At 44.5% G+C, this 14,582-nt stretch overlaps 29 non-coding genes across 29 annotated transcripts; all 29 read right to left on the reverse strand.

Annotated features, from left to right (window-relative positions):
• Window positions 1-320: 320 nt before the first annotated feature.
• Window positions 321-439, reverse strand: LOC145461171 (5S ribosomal RNA). The gene has a single exon (XR_014040321.1). It is a non-coding gene; the product is annotated as a 5S ribosomal RNA (ribosomal RNA).
• A 385-nt stretch (window positions 440-824) lies between these two features.
• On the reverse strand, window positions 825-943 carry LOC145461173 (5S ribosomal RNA). The gene has a single exon (XR_014040322.1). It is a non-coding gene; the product is annotated as a 5S ribosomal RNA (ribosomal RNA).
• Window positions 944-1,327: 384 nt separating this feature from the next.
• LOC145461174 (5S ribosomal RNA) lies at window positions 1,328-1,446 on the reverse strand. The gene has a single exon (XR_014040323.1). It is a non-coding gene; the product is annotated as a 5S ribosomal RNA (ribosomal RNA).
• Window positions 1,447-1,830: 384 nt separating this feature from the next.
• Window positions 1,831-1,949, reverse strand: LOC145461176 (5S ribosomal RNA). The gene has a single exon (XR_014040325.1). It is a non-coding gene; the product is annotated as a 5S ribosomal RNA (ribosomal RNA).
• Window positions 1,950-2,334: 385 nt separating this feature from the next.
• Window positions 2,335-2,453, reverse strand: LOC145461177 (5S ribosomal RNA). The gene has a single exon (XR_014040326.1). It is a non-coding gene; the product is annotated as a 5S ribosomal RNA (ribosomal RNA).
• A 385-nt stretch (window positions 2,454-2,838) lies between these two features.
• LOC145461179 (5S ribosomal RNA) lies at window positions 2,839-2,957 on the reverse strand. The gene has a single exon (XR_014040327.1). It is a non-coding gene; the product is annotated as a 5S ribosomal RNA (ribosomal RNA).
• A 385-nt stretch (window positions 2,958-3,342) lies between these two features.
• Window positions 3,343-3,461, reverse strand: LOC145461180 (5S ribosomal RNA). Its single transcript, XR_014040328.1, has one exon. It is a non-coding gene; the product is annotated as a 5S ribosomal RNA (ribosomal RNA).
• A 384-nt stretch (window positions 3,462-3,845) lies between these two features.
• Window positions 3,846-3,964, reverse strand: LOC145461181 (5S ribosomal RNA). Its single transcript, XR_014040329.1, has one exon. It is a non-coding gene; the product is annotated as a 5S ribosomal RNA (ribosomal RNA).
• A 384-nt stretch (window positions 3,965-4,348) lies between these two features.
• Window positions 4,349-4,467, reverse strand: LOC145461182 (5S ribosomal RNA). Its single transcript, XR_014040330.1, has one exon. It is a non-coding gene; the product is annotated as a 5S ribosomal RNA (ribosomal RNA).
• A 385-nt stretch (window positions 4,468-4,852) lies between these two features.
• LOC145461183 (5S ribosomal RNA) lies at window positions 4,853-4,971 on the reverse strand. Its single transcript, XR_014040331.1, has one exon. It is a non-coding gene; the product is annotated as a 5S ribosomal RNA (ribosomal RNA).
• Window positions 4,972-5,355: 384 nt separating this feature from the next.
• On the reverse strand, window positions 5,356-5,474 carry LOC145461184 (5S ribosomal RNA). The gene has a single exon (XR_014040332.1). It is a non-coding gene; the product is annotated as a 5S ribosomal RNA (ribosomal RNA).
• A 384-nt stretch (window positions 5,475-5,858) lies between these two features.
• Window positions 5,859-5,977, reverse strand: LOC145461185 (5S ribosomal RNA). Its single transcript, XR_014040333.1, has one exon. It is a non-coding gene; the product is annotated as a 5S ribosomal RNA (ribosomal RNA).
• A 385-nt stretch (window positions 5,978-6,362) lies between these two features.
• LOC145461186 (5S ribosomal RNA) lies at window positions 6,363-6,481 on the reverse strand. The gene has a single exon (XR_014040334.1). It is a non-coding gene; the product is annotated as a 5S ribosomal RNA (ribosomal RNA).
• A 384-nt stretch (window positions 6,482-6,865) lies between these two features.
• On the reverse strand, window positions 6,866-6,984 carry LOC145461188 (5S ribosomal RNA). Its single transcript, XR_014040336.1, has one exon. It is a non-coding gene; the product is annotated as a 5S ribosomal RNA (ribosomal RNA).
• A 384-nt stretch (window positions 6,985-7,368) lies between these two features.
• LOC145461189 (5S ribosomal RNA) lies at window positions 7,369-7,487 on the reverse strand. The gene has a single exon (XR_014040337.1). It is a non-coding gene; the product is annotated as a 5S ribosomal RNA (ribosomal RNA).
• A 385-nt stretch (window positions 7,488-7,872) lies between these two features.
• On the reverse strand, window positions 7,873-7,991 carry LOC145461190 (5S ribosomal RNA). The gene has a single exon (XR_014040338.1). It is a non-coding gene; the product is annotated as a 5S ribosomal RNA (ribosomal RNA).
• A 384-nt stretch (window positions 7,992-8,375) lies between these two features.
• LOC145461191 (5S ribosomal RNA) lies at window positions 8,376-8,494 on the reverse strand. Its single transcript, XR_014040339.1, has one exon. It is a non-coding gene; the product is annotated as a 5S ribosomal RNA (ribosomal RNA).
• Window positions 8,495-8,879: 385 nt separating this feature from the next.
• Window positions 8,880-8,998, reverse strand: LOC145461192 (5S ribosomal RNA). Its single transcript, XR_014040340.1, has one exon. It is a non-coding gene; the product is annotated as a 5S ribosomal RNA (ribosomal RNA).
• Window positions 8,999-9,382: 384 nt separating this feature from the next.
• On the reverse strand, window positions 9,383-9,501 carry LOC145461193 (5S ribosomal RNA). Its single transcript, XR_014040341.1, has one exon. It is a non-coding gene; the product is annotated as a 5S ribosomal RNA (ribosomal RNA).
• Window positions 9,502-9,886: 385 nt separating this feature from the next.
• LOC145461194 (5S ribosomal RNA) lies at window positions 9,887-10,005 on the reverse strand. Its single transcript, XR_014040342.1, has one exon. It is a non-coding gene; the product is annotated as a 5S ribosomal RNA (ribosomal RNA).
• A 385-nt stretch (window positions 10,006-10,390) lies between these two features.
• LOC145461195 (5S ribosomal RNA) lies at window positions 10,391-10,509 on the reverse strand. The gene has a single exon (XR_014040343.1). It is a non-coding gene; the product is annotated as a 5S ribosomal RNA (ribosomal RNA).
• Window positions 10,510-10,893: 384 nt separating this feature from the next.
• Window positions 10,894-11,012, reverse strand: LOC145461196 (5S ribosomal RNA). The gene has a single exon (XR_014040344.1). It is a non-coding gene; the product is annotated as a 5S ribosomal RNA (ribosomal RNA).
• Window positions 11,013-11,397: 385 nt separating this feature from the next.
• LOC145461197 (5S ribosomal RNA) lies at window positions 11,398-11,516 on the reverse strand. The gene has a single exon (XR_014040345.1). It is a non-coding gene; the product is annotated as a 5S ribosomal RNA (ribosomal RNA).
• A 384-nt stretch (window positions 11,517-11,900) lies between these two features.
• Window positions 11,901-12,019, reverse strand: LOC145461199 (5S ribosomal RNA). The gene has a single exon (XR_014040347.1). It is a non-coding gene; the product is annotated as a 5S ribosomal RNA (ribosomal RNA).
• A 384-nt stretch (window positions 12,020-12,403) lies between these two features.
• On the reverse strand, window positions 12,404-12,522 carry LOC145461200 (5S ribosomal RNA). Its single transcript, XR_014040348.1, has one exon. It is a non-coding gene; the product is annotated as a 5S ribosomal RNA (ribosomal RNA).
• A 384-nt stretch (window positions 12,523-12,906) lies between these two features.
• Window positions 12,907-13,025, reverse strand: LOC145461201 (5S ribosomal RNA). Its single transcript, XR_014040349.1, has one exon. It is a non-coding gene; the product is annotated as a 5S ribosomal RNA (ribosomal RNA).
• A 385-nt stretch (window positions 13,026-13,410) lies between these two features.
• On the reverse strand, window positions 13,411-13,529 carry LOC145461202 (5S ribosomal RNA). Its single transcript, XR_014040350.1, has one exon. It is a non-coding gene; the product is annotated as a 5S ribosomal RNA (ribosomal RNA).
• A 384-nt stretch (window positions 13,530-13,913) lies between these two features.
• Window positions 13,914-14,032, reverse strand: LOC145461203 (5S ribosomal RNA). The gene has a single exon (XR_014040351.1). It is a non-coding gene; the product is annotated as a 5S ribosomal RNA (ribosomal RNA).
• A 384-nt stretch (window positions 14,033-14,416) lies between these two features.
• On the reverse strand, window positions 14,417-14,535 carry LOC145461617 (5S ribosomal RNA). Its single transcript, XR_014040744.1, has one exon. It is a non-coding gene; the product is annotated as a 5S ribosomal RNA (ribosomal RNA).
• Window positions 14,536-14,582: the final 47 nt, after the last annotated feature.

Below are 14,582 nucleotides of genomic sequence, written 5' to 3' on the forward strand. Positions count from 1 at the left end.
CCTTTAATTGCTGTTGTGATGAATTTCCAATTACGTCTCGGCTACTTAACCCAGAGATTCCAAAGCCAGCTAAGACTTCAAATCACAAAAGGGCGATTCTCCAATGGTCAGTCATCAAAGCCACATTCAAGAGATTGCCTCCAGTGTGCTGCTCAGTGTTGCAGTGCTGTAATCAAACAAGAAAATCTTCTAATATGCTGTCAACTTGCTGGAAAAATAATTCAAAAAAAAAAAGACAACATTTTGAAAACAGAGGGATCAATGATGTGGAGGCGTATGGAAATCTTCTCTGAAGAGTCCAGTCCCAAAATGGGTCCAAAAGTCTACAACACGGCGTATTCCCAGGTGGTCACCCAGCCAGGTACTGACGCCGCCCAACAGGACTTGACTTCGGTGATCGGACGAGAACCGGTACGTTCCCTGTGGTGTGGTCGTAGACGAAAGAAACAACTCAAACCTTGCCCAATTGCTTGGACTCTCTTTTAAGTCTCTTAGAAGGAAGGCCTTTAATTGCTGTTGTGATGAATTTCCAATTACGTCTCGGCTACTTAACCCAGAGATTCCAAAGCCAGCTAAGACTTCAAATCACAAAAGGGCGATTCTCCAATGGTCAGTCATCAAAGCCACATTCAAGAGATTGCCTCCAGTGTGCTGCTCAGTGTTGCAGTGCTGTAATCAAACAAGAAAATCTTCTAATATGCTGTCAACTTGCTGGAAAAATAATTCAAAAAAAAAAAAGACAACATTTTGAAAACAGAGGGATCAATGATGTGGAGGCGTATGGAAATCTTCTCTGAAGAGTCCAGTCCCAAAATGGGTCCAAAAGTCTACAACACGGCGTATTCCCAGGTGGTCACCCAGCCAGGTACTGACGCCGCCCAACAGGACTTGACTTCGGTGATCGGACGAGAACCGGTACGTTCCCTGTGGTGTGGTCGTAGACGAAAGAAACAACTCAAACCTTGCCCAATTGCTTGGACTCTCTTTTAAGTCTCTTAGAAGGAAGGCCTTTAATTGCTGTTGTGATGAATTTCCAATTACGTCTCGGCTACTTAACCCAGAGATTCCAAAGCCAGCTAAGACTTCAAATCACAAAAGGGCGATTCTCCAATGGTCAGTCATCAAAGCCACATTCAAGAGATTGCCTCCAGTGTGCTGCTCAGTGTTGCAGTGCTGTAATCAAACAAGAAAATCTTCTAATATGCTGTCAACTTGCTGGAAAAATAATTCAAAAAAAAAAAGACAACATTTTGAAAACAGAGGGATCAATGATGTGGAGGCGTATGGAAATCTTCTCTGAAGAGTCCAGTCCCAAAATGGGTCCAAAAGTCTACAACACGGCGTATTCCCAGGTGGTCACCCAGCCAGGTACTGACGCCGCCCAACAGGACTTGACTTCGGTGATCGGACGAGAACCGGTACGTTCCCTGTGGTGTGGTCGTAGACGAAAGAAACAACTCAAACCTTGCCCAATTGCTTGGACTCTCTTTTAAGTCTCTTAGAAGGAAGGCCTTTAATTGCTGTTGTGATGAATTTCCAATTACGTCTCGGCTACTTAACCCAGAGATTCCAAAGCCAGCTAAGACTTCAAATCACAAAAGGGCGATTCTCCAATGGTCAGTCATCAAAGCCACATTCAAGAGATTGCCTCCAGTGTGCTGCTCAGTGTTGCAGTGCTGTAATCAAACAAGAAAATCTTCTAATATGCTGTCAACTTGCTGGAAAAATAATTCAAAAAAAAAAAGACAACATTTTGAAAACAGAGGGATCAATGATGTGGAGGCGTATGGAAATCTTCTCTGAAGAGTCCAGTCCCAAAATGGGTCCAAAAGTCTACAACACGGCGTATTCCCAGGTGGTCACCCAGCCAGGTACTGACGCCGCCCAACAGGACTTGACTTCGGTGATCGGACGAGAACCGGTACGTTCCCTGTGGTGTGGTCGTAGACGAAAGAAACAACTCAAACCTTGCCCAATTGCTTGGACTCTCTTTTAAGTCTCTTAGAAGGAAGGCCTTTAATTGCTGTTGTCATGAATTTCCAATTACGTCTCGGCTACTTAACCCAGAGATTCCAAAGCCAGCTAAGACTTCAAATCACAAAAGGGCGATTCTCCAATGGTCAGTCATCAAAGCCACATTCAAGAGATTGCCTCCAGTGTGCTGCTCAGTGTTGCAGTGCTGTAATCAAACAAGAAAATCTTCTAATATGCTGTCAACTTGCTGGAAAAATAATTCAAAAAAAAAAAAGACAACATTTTGAAAACAGAGGGATCAATGATGTGGAGGCGTATGGAAATCTTCTCTGAAGAGTCCAGTCCCAAAATGGGTCCAAAAGTCTACAACACGGCGTATTCCCAGGTGGTCACCCAGCCAGGTACTGACGCCGCCCAACAGGACTTGACTTCGGTGATCGGACGAGAACCGGTACGTTCCCTGTGGTGTGGTCGTAGACGAAAGAAACAACTCAAACCTTGCCCAATTGCTTGGACTCTCTTTTAAGTCTCTTAGAAGGAAGGCCTTTAATTGCTGTTGTGATGAATTTCCAATTACGTCTCGGCTACTTAACCCAGAGATTCCAAAGCCAGCTAAGACTTCAAATCACAAAAGGGCGATTCTCCAATGGTCAGTCATCAAAGCCACATTCAAGAGATTGCCTCCAGTGTGCTGCTCAGTGTTGCAGTGCTGTAATCAAACAAGAAAATCTTCTAATATGCTGTCAACTTGCTGGAAAAATAATTCAAAAAAAAAAAAGACAACATTTTGAAAACAGAGGGATCAATGATGTGGAGGCGTATGGAAATCTTCTCTGAAGAGTCCAGTCCCAAAATGGGTCCAAAAGTCTACAACACGGCGTATTCCCAGGTGGTCACCCAGCCAGGTACTGACGCCGCCCAACAGGACTTGACTTCGGTGATCGGACGAGAACCGGTACGTTCCCTGTGGTGTGGTCGTAGACGAAAGAAACAACTCAAACCTTGCCCAATTGCTTGGACTCTCTTTTAAGTCTCTTAGAAGGAAGGCCTTTAATTGCTGTTGTGATGAATTTCCAATTACGTCTCGGCTACTTAACCCAGAGATTCCAAAGCCAGCTAAGACTTCAAATCACAAAAGGGCGATTCTCCAATGGTCAGTCATCAAAGCCACATTCAAGAGATTGCCTCCAGTGTGCTGCTCAGTGTTGCAGTGCTGTAATCAAACAAGAAAATCTTCTAATATGCTGTCAACTTGCTGGAAAAATAATTCAAAAAAAAAAAAGACAACATTTTGAAAACAGAGGGATCAATGATGTGGAGGCGTATGGAAATCTTCTCTGAAGAGTCCAGTCCCAAAATGGGTCCAAAAGTCTACAACACGGCGTATTCCCAGGTGGTCACCCAGCCAGGTACTGACGCCGCCCAACAGGACTTGACTTCGGTGATCGGACGAGAACCGGTACGTTCCCTGTGGTGTGGTCGTAGACGAAAGAAACAACTCAAACCTTGCCCAATTGCTTGGACTCTCTTTTAAGTCTCTTAGAAGGAAGGCCTTTAATTGCTGTTGTGATGAATTTCCAATTACGTCTCGGCTACTTAACCCAGAGATTCCAAAGCCAGCTAAGACTTCAAATCACAAAAGGGCGATTCTCCAATGGTCAGTCATCAAAGCCACATTCAAGAGATTGCCTCCAGTGTGCTGCTCAGTGTTGCAGTGCTGTAATCAAACAAGAAAATCTTCTAATATGCTGTCAACTTGCTGGAAAAATAATTCAAAAAAAAAAAGACAACATTTTGAAAACAGAGGGATCAATGATGTGGAGGCGTATGGAAATCTTCTCTGAAGAGTCCAGTCCCAAAATGGGTCCAAAAGTCTACAACACGGCGTATTCCCAGGTGGTCACCCAGCCAGGTACTGACGCCGCCCAACAGGACTTGACTTCGGTGATCGGACGAGAACCGGTACGTTCCCTGTGGTGTGGTCGTAGACGAAAGAAACAACTCAAACCTTGCCCAATTGCTTGGACTCTCTTTTAAGTCTCTTAGAAGGAAGGCCTTTAATTGCTGTTGTCATGAATTTCCAATTACGTCTCGGCTACTTAACCCAGAGATTCCAAAGCCAGCTAAGACTTCAAATCACAAAAGGGCGATTCTCCAATGGTCAGTCATCAAAGCCACATTCAAGAGATTGCCTCCAGTGTGCTGCTCAGTGTTGCAGTGCTGTAATCAAACAAGAAAATCTTCTAATATGCTGTCAACTTGCTGGAAAAATAATTCAAAAAAAAAAAGACAACATTTTGAAAACAGAGGGATCAATGATGTGGAGGCGTATGGAAATCTTCTCTGAAGAGTCCAGTCCCAAAATGGGTCCAAAAGTCTACAACACGGCGTATTCCCAGGTGGTCACCCAGCCAGGTACTGACGCCGCCCAACAGGACTTGACTTCGGTGATCGGACGAGAACCGGTACGTTCCCTGTGGTGTGGTCGTAGACGAAAGAAACAACTCAAACCTTGCCCAATTGCTTGGACTCTCTTTTAAGTCTCTTAGAAGGAAGGCCTTTAATTGCTGTTGTGATGAATTTCCAATTACGTCTCGGCTACTTAACCCAGAGATTCCAAAGCCAGCTAAGACTTCAAATCACAAAAGGGCGATTCTCCAATGGTCAGTCATCAAAGCCACATTCAAGAGATTGCCTCCAGTGTGCTGCTCAGTGTTGCAGTGCTGTAATCAAACAAGAAAATCTTCTAATATGCTGTCAACTTGCTGGAAAAATAATTCAAAAAAAAAAAAGACAACATTTTGAAAACAGAGGGATCAATGATGTGGAGGCGTATGGAAATCTTCTCTGAAGAGTCCAGTCCCAAAATGGGTCCAAAAGTCTACAACACGGCGTATTCCCAGGTGGTCACCCAGCCAGGTACTGACGCCGCCCAACAGGACTTGACTTCGGTGATCGGACGAGAACCGGTACGTTCCCTGTGGTGTGGTCGTAGACGAAAGAAACAACTCAAACCTTGCCCAATTGCTTGGACTCTCTTTTAAGTCTCTTAGAAGGAAGGCCTTTAATTGCTGTTGTCATGAATTTCCAATTACGTCTCGGCTACTTAACCCAGAGATTCCAAAGCCAGCTAAGACTTCAAATCACAAAAGGGCGATTCTCCAATGGTCAGTCATCAAAGCCACATTCAAGAGATTGCCTCCAGTGTGCTGCTCAGTGTTGCAGTGCTGTAATCAAACAAGAAAATCTTCTAATATGCTGTCAACTTGCTGGAAAAATAATTCAAAAAAAAAAAGACAACATTTTGAAAACAGAGGGATCAATGATGTGGAGGCGTATGGAAATCTTCTCTGAAGAGTCCAGTCCCAAAATGGGTCCAAAAGTCTACAACACGGCGTATTCCCAGGTGGTCACCCAGCCAGGTACTGACGCCGCCCAACAGGACTTGACTTCGGTGATCGGACGAGAACCGGTACGTTCCCTGTGGTGTGGTCGTAGACGAAAGAAACAACTCAAACCTTGCCCAATTGCTTGGACTCTCTTTTAAGTCTCTTAGAAGGAAGGCCTTTAATTGCTGTTGTCATGAATTTCCAATTACGTCTCGGCTACTTAACCCAGAGATTCCAAAGCCAGCTAAGACTTCAAATCACAAAAGGGCGATTCTCCAATGGTCAGTCATCAAAGCCACATTCAAGAGATTGCCTCCAGTGTGCTGCTCAGTGTTGCAGTGCTGTAATCAAACAAGAAAATCTTCTAATATGCTGTCAACTTGCTGGAAAAATAATTCAAAAAAAAAAAGACAACATTTTGAAAACAGAGGGATCAATGATGTGGAGGCGTATGGAAATCTTCTCTGAAGAGTCCAGTCCCAAAATGGGTCCAAAAGTCTACAACACGGCGTATTCCCAGGTGGTCACCCAGCCAGGTACTGACGCCGCCCAACAGGACTTGACTTCGGTGATCGGACGAGAACCGGTACGTTCCCTGTGGTGTGGTCGTAGACGAAAGAAACAACTCAAACCTTGCCCAATTGCTTGGACTCTCTTTTAAGTCTCTTAGAAGGAAGGCCTTTAATTGCTGTTGTGATGAATTTCCAATTACGTCTCGGCTACTTAACCCAGAGATTCCAAAGCCAGCTAAGACTTCAAATCACAAAAGGGCGATTCTCCAATGGTCAGTCATCAAAGCCACATTCAAGAGATTGCCTCCAGTGTGCTGCTCAGTGTTGCAGTGCTGTAATCAAACAAGAAAATCTTCTAATATGCTGTCAACTTGCTGGAAAAATAATTCAAAAAAAAAAAAGACAACATTTTGAAAACAGAGGGATCAATGATGTGGAGGCGTATGGAAATCTTCTCTGAAGAGTCCAGTCCCAAAATGGGTCCAAAAGTCTACAACACGGCGTATTCCCAGGTGGTCACCCAGCCAGGTACTGACGCCGCCCAACAGGACTTGACTTCGGTGATCGGACGAGAACCGGTACGTTCCCTGTGGTGTGGTCGTAGACGAAAGAAACAACTCAAACCTTGCCCAATTGCTTGGACTCTCTTTTAAGTCTCTTAGAAGGAAGGCCTTTAATTGCTGTTGTCATGAATTTCCAATTACGTCTCGGCTACTTAACCCAGAGATTCCAAAGCCAGCTAAGACTTCAAATCACAAAAGGGCGATTCTCCAATGGTCAGTCATCAAAGCCACATTCAAGAGATTGCCTCCAGTGTGCTGCTCAGTGTTGCAGTGCTGTAATCAAACAAGAAAATCTTCTAATATGCTGTCAACTTGCTGGAAAAATAATTCAAAAAAAAAAAGACAACATTTTGAAAACAGAGGGATCAATGATGTGGAGGCGTATGGAAATCTTCTCTGAAGAGTCCAGTCCCAAAATGGGTCCAAAAGTCTACAACACGGCGTATTCCCAGGTGGTCACCCAGCCAGGTACTGACGCCGCCCAACAGGACTTGACTTCGGTGATCGGACGAGAACCGGTACGTTCCCTGTGGTGTGGTCGTAGACGAAAGAAACAACTCAAACCTTGCCCAATTGCTTGGACTCTCTTTTAAGTCTCTTAGAAGGAAGGCCTTTAATTGCTGTTGTGATGAATTTCCAATTACGTCTCGGCTACTTAACCCAGAGATTCCAAAGCCAGCTAAGACTTCAAATCACAAAAGGGCGATTCTCCAATGGTCAGTCATCAAAGCCACATTCAAGAGATTGCCTCCAGTGTGCTGCTCAGTGTTGCAGTGCTGTAATCAAACAAGAAAATCTTCTAATATGCTGTCAACTTGCTGGAAAAATAATTCAAAAAAAAAAAGACAACATTTTGAAAACAGAGGGATCAATGATGTGGAGGCGTATGGAAATCTTCTCTGAAGAGTCCAGTCCCAAAATGGGTCCAAAAGTCTACAACACGGCGTATTCCCAGGTGGTCACCCAGCCAGGTACTGACGCCGCCCAACAGGACTTGACTTCGGTGATCGGACGAGAACCGGTACGTTCCCTGTGGTGTGGTCGTAGACGAAAGAAACAACTCAAACCTTGCCCAATTGCTTGGACTCTCTTTTAAGTCTCTTAGAAGGAAGGCCTTTAATTGCTGTTGTGATGAATTTCCAATTACGTCTCGGCTACTTAACCCAGAGATTCCAAAGCCAGCTAAGACTTCAAATCACAAAAGGGCGATTCTCCAATGGTCAGTCATCAAAGCCACATTCAAGAGATTGCCTCCAGTGTGCTGCTCAGTGTTGCAGTGCTGTAATCAAACAAGAAAATCTTCTAATATGCTGTCAACTTGCTGGAAAAATAATTCAAAAAAAAAAAAGACAACATTTTGAAAACAGAGGGATCAATGATGTGGAGGCGTATGGAAATCTTCTCTGAAGAGTCCAGTCCCAAAATGGGTCCAAAAGTCTACAACACGGCGTATTCCCAGGTGGTCACCCAGCCAGGTACTGACGCCGCCCAACAGGACTTGACTTCGGTGATCGGACGAGAACCGGTACGTTCCCTGTGGTGTGGTCGTAGACGAAAGAAACAACTCAAACCTTGCCCAATTGCTTGGACTCTCTTTTAAGTCTCTTAGAAGGAAGGCCTTTAATTGCTGTTGTGATGAATTTCCAATTACGTCTCGGCTACTTAACCCAGAGATTCCAAAGCCAGCTAAGACTTCAAATCACAAAAGGGCGATTCTCCAATGGTCAGTCATCAAAGCCACATTCAAGAGATTGCCTCCAGTGTGCTGCTCAGTGTTGCAGTGCTGTAATCAAACAAGAAAATCTTCTAATATGCTGTCAACTTGCTGGAAAAATAATTCAAAAAAAAAAAGACAACATTTTGAAAACAGAGGGATCAATGATGTGGAGGCGTATGGAAATCTTCTCTGAAGAGTCCAGTCCCAAAATGGGTCCAAAAGTCTACAACACGGCGTATTCCCAGGTGGTCACCCAGCCAGGTACTGACGCCGCCCAACAGGACTTGACTTCGGTGATCGGACGAGAACCGGTACGTTCCCTGTGGTGTGGTCGTAGACGAAAGAAACAACTCAAACCTTGCCCAATTGCTTGGACTCTCTTTTAAGTCTCTTAGAAGGAAGGCCTTTAATTGCTGTTGTGATGAATTTCCAATTACGTCTCGGCTACTTAACCCAGAGATTCCAAAGCCAGCTAAGACTTCAAATCACAAAAGGGCGATTCTCCAATGGTCAGTCATCAAAGCCACATTCAAGAGATTGCCTCCAGTGTGCTGCTCAGTGTTGCAGTGCTGTAATCAAACAAGAAAATCTTCTAATATGCTGTCAACTTGCTGGAAAAATAATTCAAAAAAAAAAAAGACAACATTTTGAAAACAGAGGGATCAATGATGTGGAGGCGTATGGAAATCTTCTCTGAAGAGTCCAGTCCCAAAATGGGTCCAAAAGTCTACAACACGGCGTATTCCCAGGTGGTCACCCAGCCAGGTACTGACGCCGCCCAACAGGACTTGACTTCGGTGATCGGACGAGAACCGGTACGTTCCCTGTGGTGTGGTCGTAGACGAAAGAAACAACTCAAACCTTGCCCAATTGCTTGGACTCTCTTTTAAGTCTCTTAGAAGGAAGGCCTTTAATTGCTGTTGTCATGAATTTCCAATTACGTCTTGGCTACTTAACCCAGAGATTCCAAAGCCAGCTAAGACTTCAAATCACAAAAGGGCGATTCTCCAATGGTCAGTCATCAAAGCCACATTCAAGAGATTGCCTCCAGTGTGCTGCTCAGTGTTGCAGTGCTGTAATCAAACAAGAAAATCTTCTAATATGCTGTCAACTTGCTGGAAAAATAATTCAAAAAAAAAAAGACAACATTTTGAAAACAGAGGGATCAATGATGTGGAGGCGTATGGAAATCTTCTCTGAAGAGTCCAGTCCCAAAATGGGTCCAAAAGTCTACAACACGGCGTATTCCCAGGTGGTCACCCAGCCAGGTACTGACGCCGCCCAACAGGACTTGACTTCGGTGATCGGACGAGAACCGGTACGTTCCCTGTGGTGTGGTCGTAGACGAAAGAAACAACTCAAACCTTGCCCAATTGCTTGGACTCTCTTTTAAGTCTCTTAGAAGGAAGGCCTTTAATTGCTGTTGTGATGAATTTCCAATTACGTCTCGGCTACTTAACCCAGAGATTCCAAAGCCAGCTAAGACTTCAAATCACAAAAGGGCGATTCTCCAATGGTCAGTCATCAAAGCCACATTCAAGAGATTGCCTCCAGTGTGCTGCTCAGTGTTGCAGTGCTGTAATCAAACAAGAAAATCTTCTAATATGCTGTCAACTTGCTGGAAAAATAATTCAAAAAAAAAAAAGACAACATTTTGAAAACAGAGGGATCAATGATGTGGAGGCGTATGGAAATCTTCTCTGAAGAGTCCAGTCCCAAAATGGGTCCAAAAGTCTACAACACGGCGTATTCCCAGGTGGTCACCCAGCCAGGTACTGACGCCGCCCAACAGGACTTGACTTCGGTGATCGGACGAGAACCGGTACGTTCCCTGTGGTGTGGTCGTAGACGAAAGAAACAACTCAAACCTTGCCCAATTGCTTGGACTCTCTTTTAAGTCTCTTAGAAGGAAGGCCTTTAATTGCTGTTGTGATGAATTTCCAATTACGTCTCGGCTACTTAACCCAGAGATTCCAAAGCCAGCTAAGACTTCAAATCACAAAAGGGCGATTCTCCAATGGTCAGTCATCAAAGCCACATTCAAGAGATTGCCTCCAGTGTGCTGCTCAGTGTTGCAGTGCTGTAATCAAACAAGAAAATCTTCTAATATGCTGTCAACTTGCTGGAAAAATAATTCAAAAAAAAAAAAGACAACATTTTGAAAACAGAGGGATCAATGATGTGGAGGCGTATGGAAATCTTCTCTGAAGAGTCCAGTCCCAAAATGGGTCCAAAAGTCTACAACACGGCGTATTCCCAGGTGGTCACCCAGCCAGGTACTGACGCCGCCCAACAGGACTTGACTTCGGTGATCGGACGAGAACCGGTACGTTCCCTGTGGTGTGGTCGTAGACGAAAGAAACAACTCAAACCTTGCCCAATTGCTTGGACTCTCTTTTAAGTCTCTTAGAAGGAAGGCCTTTAATTGCTGTTGTCATGAATTTCCAATTACGTCTCGGCTACTTAACCCAGAGATTCCAAAGCCAGCTAAGACTTCAAATCACAAAAGGGCGATTCTCCAATGGTCAGTCATCAAAGCCACATTCAAGAGATTGCCTCCAGTGTGCTGCTCAGTGTTGCAGTGCTGTAATCAAACAAGAAAATCTTCTAATATGCTGTCAACTTGCTGGAAAAATAATTCAAAAAAAAAAAGACAACATTTTGAAAACAGAGGGATCAATGATGTGGAGGCGTATGGAAATCTTCTCTGAAGAGTCCAGTCCCAAAATGGGTCCAAAAGTCTACAACACGGCGTATTCCCAGGTGGTCACCCAGCCAGGTACTGACGCCGCCCAACAGGACTTGACTTCGGTGATCGGACGAGAACCGGTACGTTCCCTGTGGTGTGGTCGTAGACGAAAGAAACAACTCAAACCTTGCCCAATTGCTTGGACTCTCTTTTAAGTCTCTTAGAAGGAAGGCCTTTAATTGCTGTTGTCATGAATTTCCAATTACGTCTCGGCTACTTAACCCAGAGATTCCAAAGCCAGCTAAGACTTCAAATCACAAAAGGGCGATTCTCCAATGGTCAGTCATCAAAGCCACATTCAAGAGATTGCCTCCAGTGTGCTGCTCAGTGTTGCAGTGCTGTAATCAAACAAGAAAATCTTCTAATATGCTGTCAACTTGCTGGAAAAATAATTCAAAAAAAAAAAAGACAACATTTTGAAAACAGAGGGATCAATGATGTGGAGGCGTATGGAAATCTTCTCTGAAGAGTCCAGTCCCAAAATGGGTCCAAAAGTCTACAACACGGCGTATTCCCAGGTGGTCACCCAGCCAGGTACTGACGCCGCCCAACAGGACTTGACTTCGGTGATCGGACGAGAACCGGTACGTTCCCTGTGGTGTGGTCGTAGACGAAAGAAACAACTCAAACCTTGCCCAATTGCTTGGACTCTCTTTTAAGTCTCTTAGAAGGAAGGCCTTTAATTGCTGTTGTCATGAATTTCCAATTACGTCTCGGCTACTTAACCCAGAGATTCCAAAGCCAGCTAAGACTTCAAATCACAAAAGGGCGATTCTCCAATGGTCAGTCATCAAAGCCACATTCAAGAGATTGCCTCCAGTGTGCTGCTCAGTGTTGCAGTGCTGTAATCAAACAAGAAAATCTTCTAATATGCTGTCAACTTGCTGGAAAAATAATTCAAAAAAAAAAAGACAACATTTTGAAAACAGAGGGATCAATGATGTGGAGGCGTATGGAAATCTTCTCTGAAGAGTCCAGTCCCAAAATGGGTCCAAAAGTCTACAACACGGCGTATTCCCAGGTGGTCACCCAGCCAGGTACTGACGCCGCCCAACAGGACTTGACTTCGGTGATCGGACGAGAACCGGTACGTTCCCTGTGGTGTGGTCGTAGACGAAAGAAACAACTCAAACCTTGCCCAATTGCTTGGACTCTCTTTTAAGTCTCTTAGAAGGAAGGCCTTTAATTGCTGTTGTGATGAATTTCCAATTACGTGTCGGCTACTTAACCCAGAGATTCCAAAGCCAGCTAAGACTTCAAATCACAAAAGGGCGATTCTCCAATGGTCAGTCATCAAAGCCACATTCAAGAGATTGCCTCCAGTGTGCTGCTCAGTGTTGCAGTGCTGTAATCAAACAAGAAAATCTTCTAATATGCTGTCAACTTGCTGGAAAAATAATTCAAAAAAAAAAAGACAACATTTTAAAAACAGAGGGATCAATGATGTGGAGGCGTATGGAAATCTTCTCTGAAGAGTCCAGTCCCAAAATGGGTCCAAAAGTCTACAACACGGCGTATTCCCAGGTGGTCACCCAGCCAGGTACTGACGCCGCCCAACAGGACTTGACTTCGGTGATCGGACGAGAACCGGTACGTTCCCTGTGGTGTGGTCGTAGACGAAAGAAACAACTCAAACCTTGCCCAATTGCTTGGACTCTCTTTTAAGTCTCTTAGAAGGAAGGCCTTTAATTGCTGTTGTCATGAATTTCCAATTACGTCTCGGCTACTTAACCCAGAGATTCCAAAGCCAGCTAAGACTTCAAATCACAAAAGGGCGATTCTCCAATGGTCAGTCATCAAAGCCACATTCAAGAGATTGCCTCCAGTGTGCTGCTCAGTGTTGCAGTGCTGTAATCAAACAAGAAAATCTTCTAATATGCTGTCAACTTGCTGGAAAAATAATTCAAAAAAAAAAAGACAACATTTTGAAAACAGAGGGATCAATGATGTGGAGGCGTATGGAAATCTTCTCTGAAGAGTCCAGTCCCAAAATGGGTCCAAAAGTCTACAACACGGCGTATTCCCAGGTGGTCACCCAGCCAGGTACTGACGCCGCCCAACAGGACTTGACTTCGGTGATCGGACGAGAACCGGTACGTTCCCTGTGGTGTGGTCGTAGACGAAAGAAACAACTCAAACCTTGCCCAATTGCTTGGACTCTCTTTTAAGTCTCTTAGAAGGAAGGCCTTTAATTGCTGTTGTGATGAATTTCCAATTACGTCTCGGCTACTTAACCCAGAGATTCCAAAGCCAGCTAAGACTTCAAATCACAAAAGGGCGATTCTCCAATGGTCAGTCATCAAAGCCACATTCAAGAGATTGCCTCCAGTGTGCTGCTCAGTGTTGCAGTGCTGTAATCAAACAAGAAAATCTTCTAATATGCTGTCAACTTGCTGGAAAAATAATTCAAAAAAAAAAAAGACAACATTTTGAAAACAGAGGGATCAATGATGTGGAGGCGTATGGAAATCTTCTCTGAAGAGTCCAGTCCCAAAATGGGTCCAAAAGTCTACAACACGGCGTATTCCCAGGTGGTCACCCAGCCAGGTACTGACGCCGCCCAACAGGACTTGACTTCGGTGATCGGACGAGAACCGGTACGTTCCCTGTGGTGTGGTCGTAGACGAAAGAAACAACTCAAACCTTGCCCAATTGCTTGGACTCTCTTTTAAGTCTCTTAGAAGGAAGGCCTTTAATTGCTGTTGTGATGAATTTCCAATTACGTCTCGGCTACTTAACCCAGAGATTCCAAAGCCAGCTAAGACTTCAAATCACAAAAGGGCGATTCTCCAATGGTCAGTCATCAAAGCCACATTCAAGAGATTGCCTCCAGTGTGCTGCTCAGTGTTGCAGTGCTGTAATCAAACAAGAAAATCTTCTAATATGCTGTCAACTTGCTGGAAAAATAATTCAAAAAAAAAAAGACAACATTTTGAAAACAGAGGGATCAATGATGTGGAGGCGTATGGAAATCTTCTCTGAAGAGTCCAGTCCCAAAATGGGTCCAAAAGTCTACAACACGGCGTATTCCCAGGTGGTCACCCAGCCAGGTACTGACGCCGCCCAACAGGACTTGACTTCGGTGATCGGACGAGAACCGGTACGTTCCCTGTGGTGTGGTCGTAGACGAAAGAAACAACTCAAACCTTGCCCAATTGCTTGGACTCTCTTTTAAGTCTCTTAGAAGGAAGGCCTTTAATTGCTGTTGTCATGAATTTCCAATTACGTCTCGGCTACTTAACCCAGAGATTCCAAAGCCAGCTAAGACTTCAAATCACAAAAGGGCGATTCTCCAATGGTCAGTCATCAAAGCCACATTCAAGAGATTGCCTCCAGTGTGCTGCTCAGTGTTGCAGTGCTGTAATCAAACAAGAAAATCTTCTAATATGCTGTCAACTTGCTGGAAAAATAATTCAAAAAAAAAAAGACAACATTTTGAAAACAGAGGGATCAATGATGTGGAGGCGTATGGAAATCTTCTCTGAAGAGTCCAGTCCCAAAATGGGTCCAAAAGTCTACAACACGGCGTATTCCCAGGTGGTCACCCAGCCAGGTACTGACGCCGCCCAACAGGACTTGACTTCGGTCATCGGACGAGAACCGGTACGTTCCCTGTGGTGTGGTCGTAGACGAAAGAAACAACTCAAACCTTGCCCAATTGCTTGGACTCTCTTTTAA

This window comes from Orbicella franksi, chromosome 11, assembly GCF_964199315.1.
Source record: "Orbicella franksi chromosome 11, jaOrbFran1.1, whole genome shotgun sequence".
Taxonomy (NCBI): Eukaryota; Metazoa; Cnidaria; class Anthozoa; order Scleractinia; family Merulinidae; genus Orbicella; species Orbicella franksi.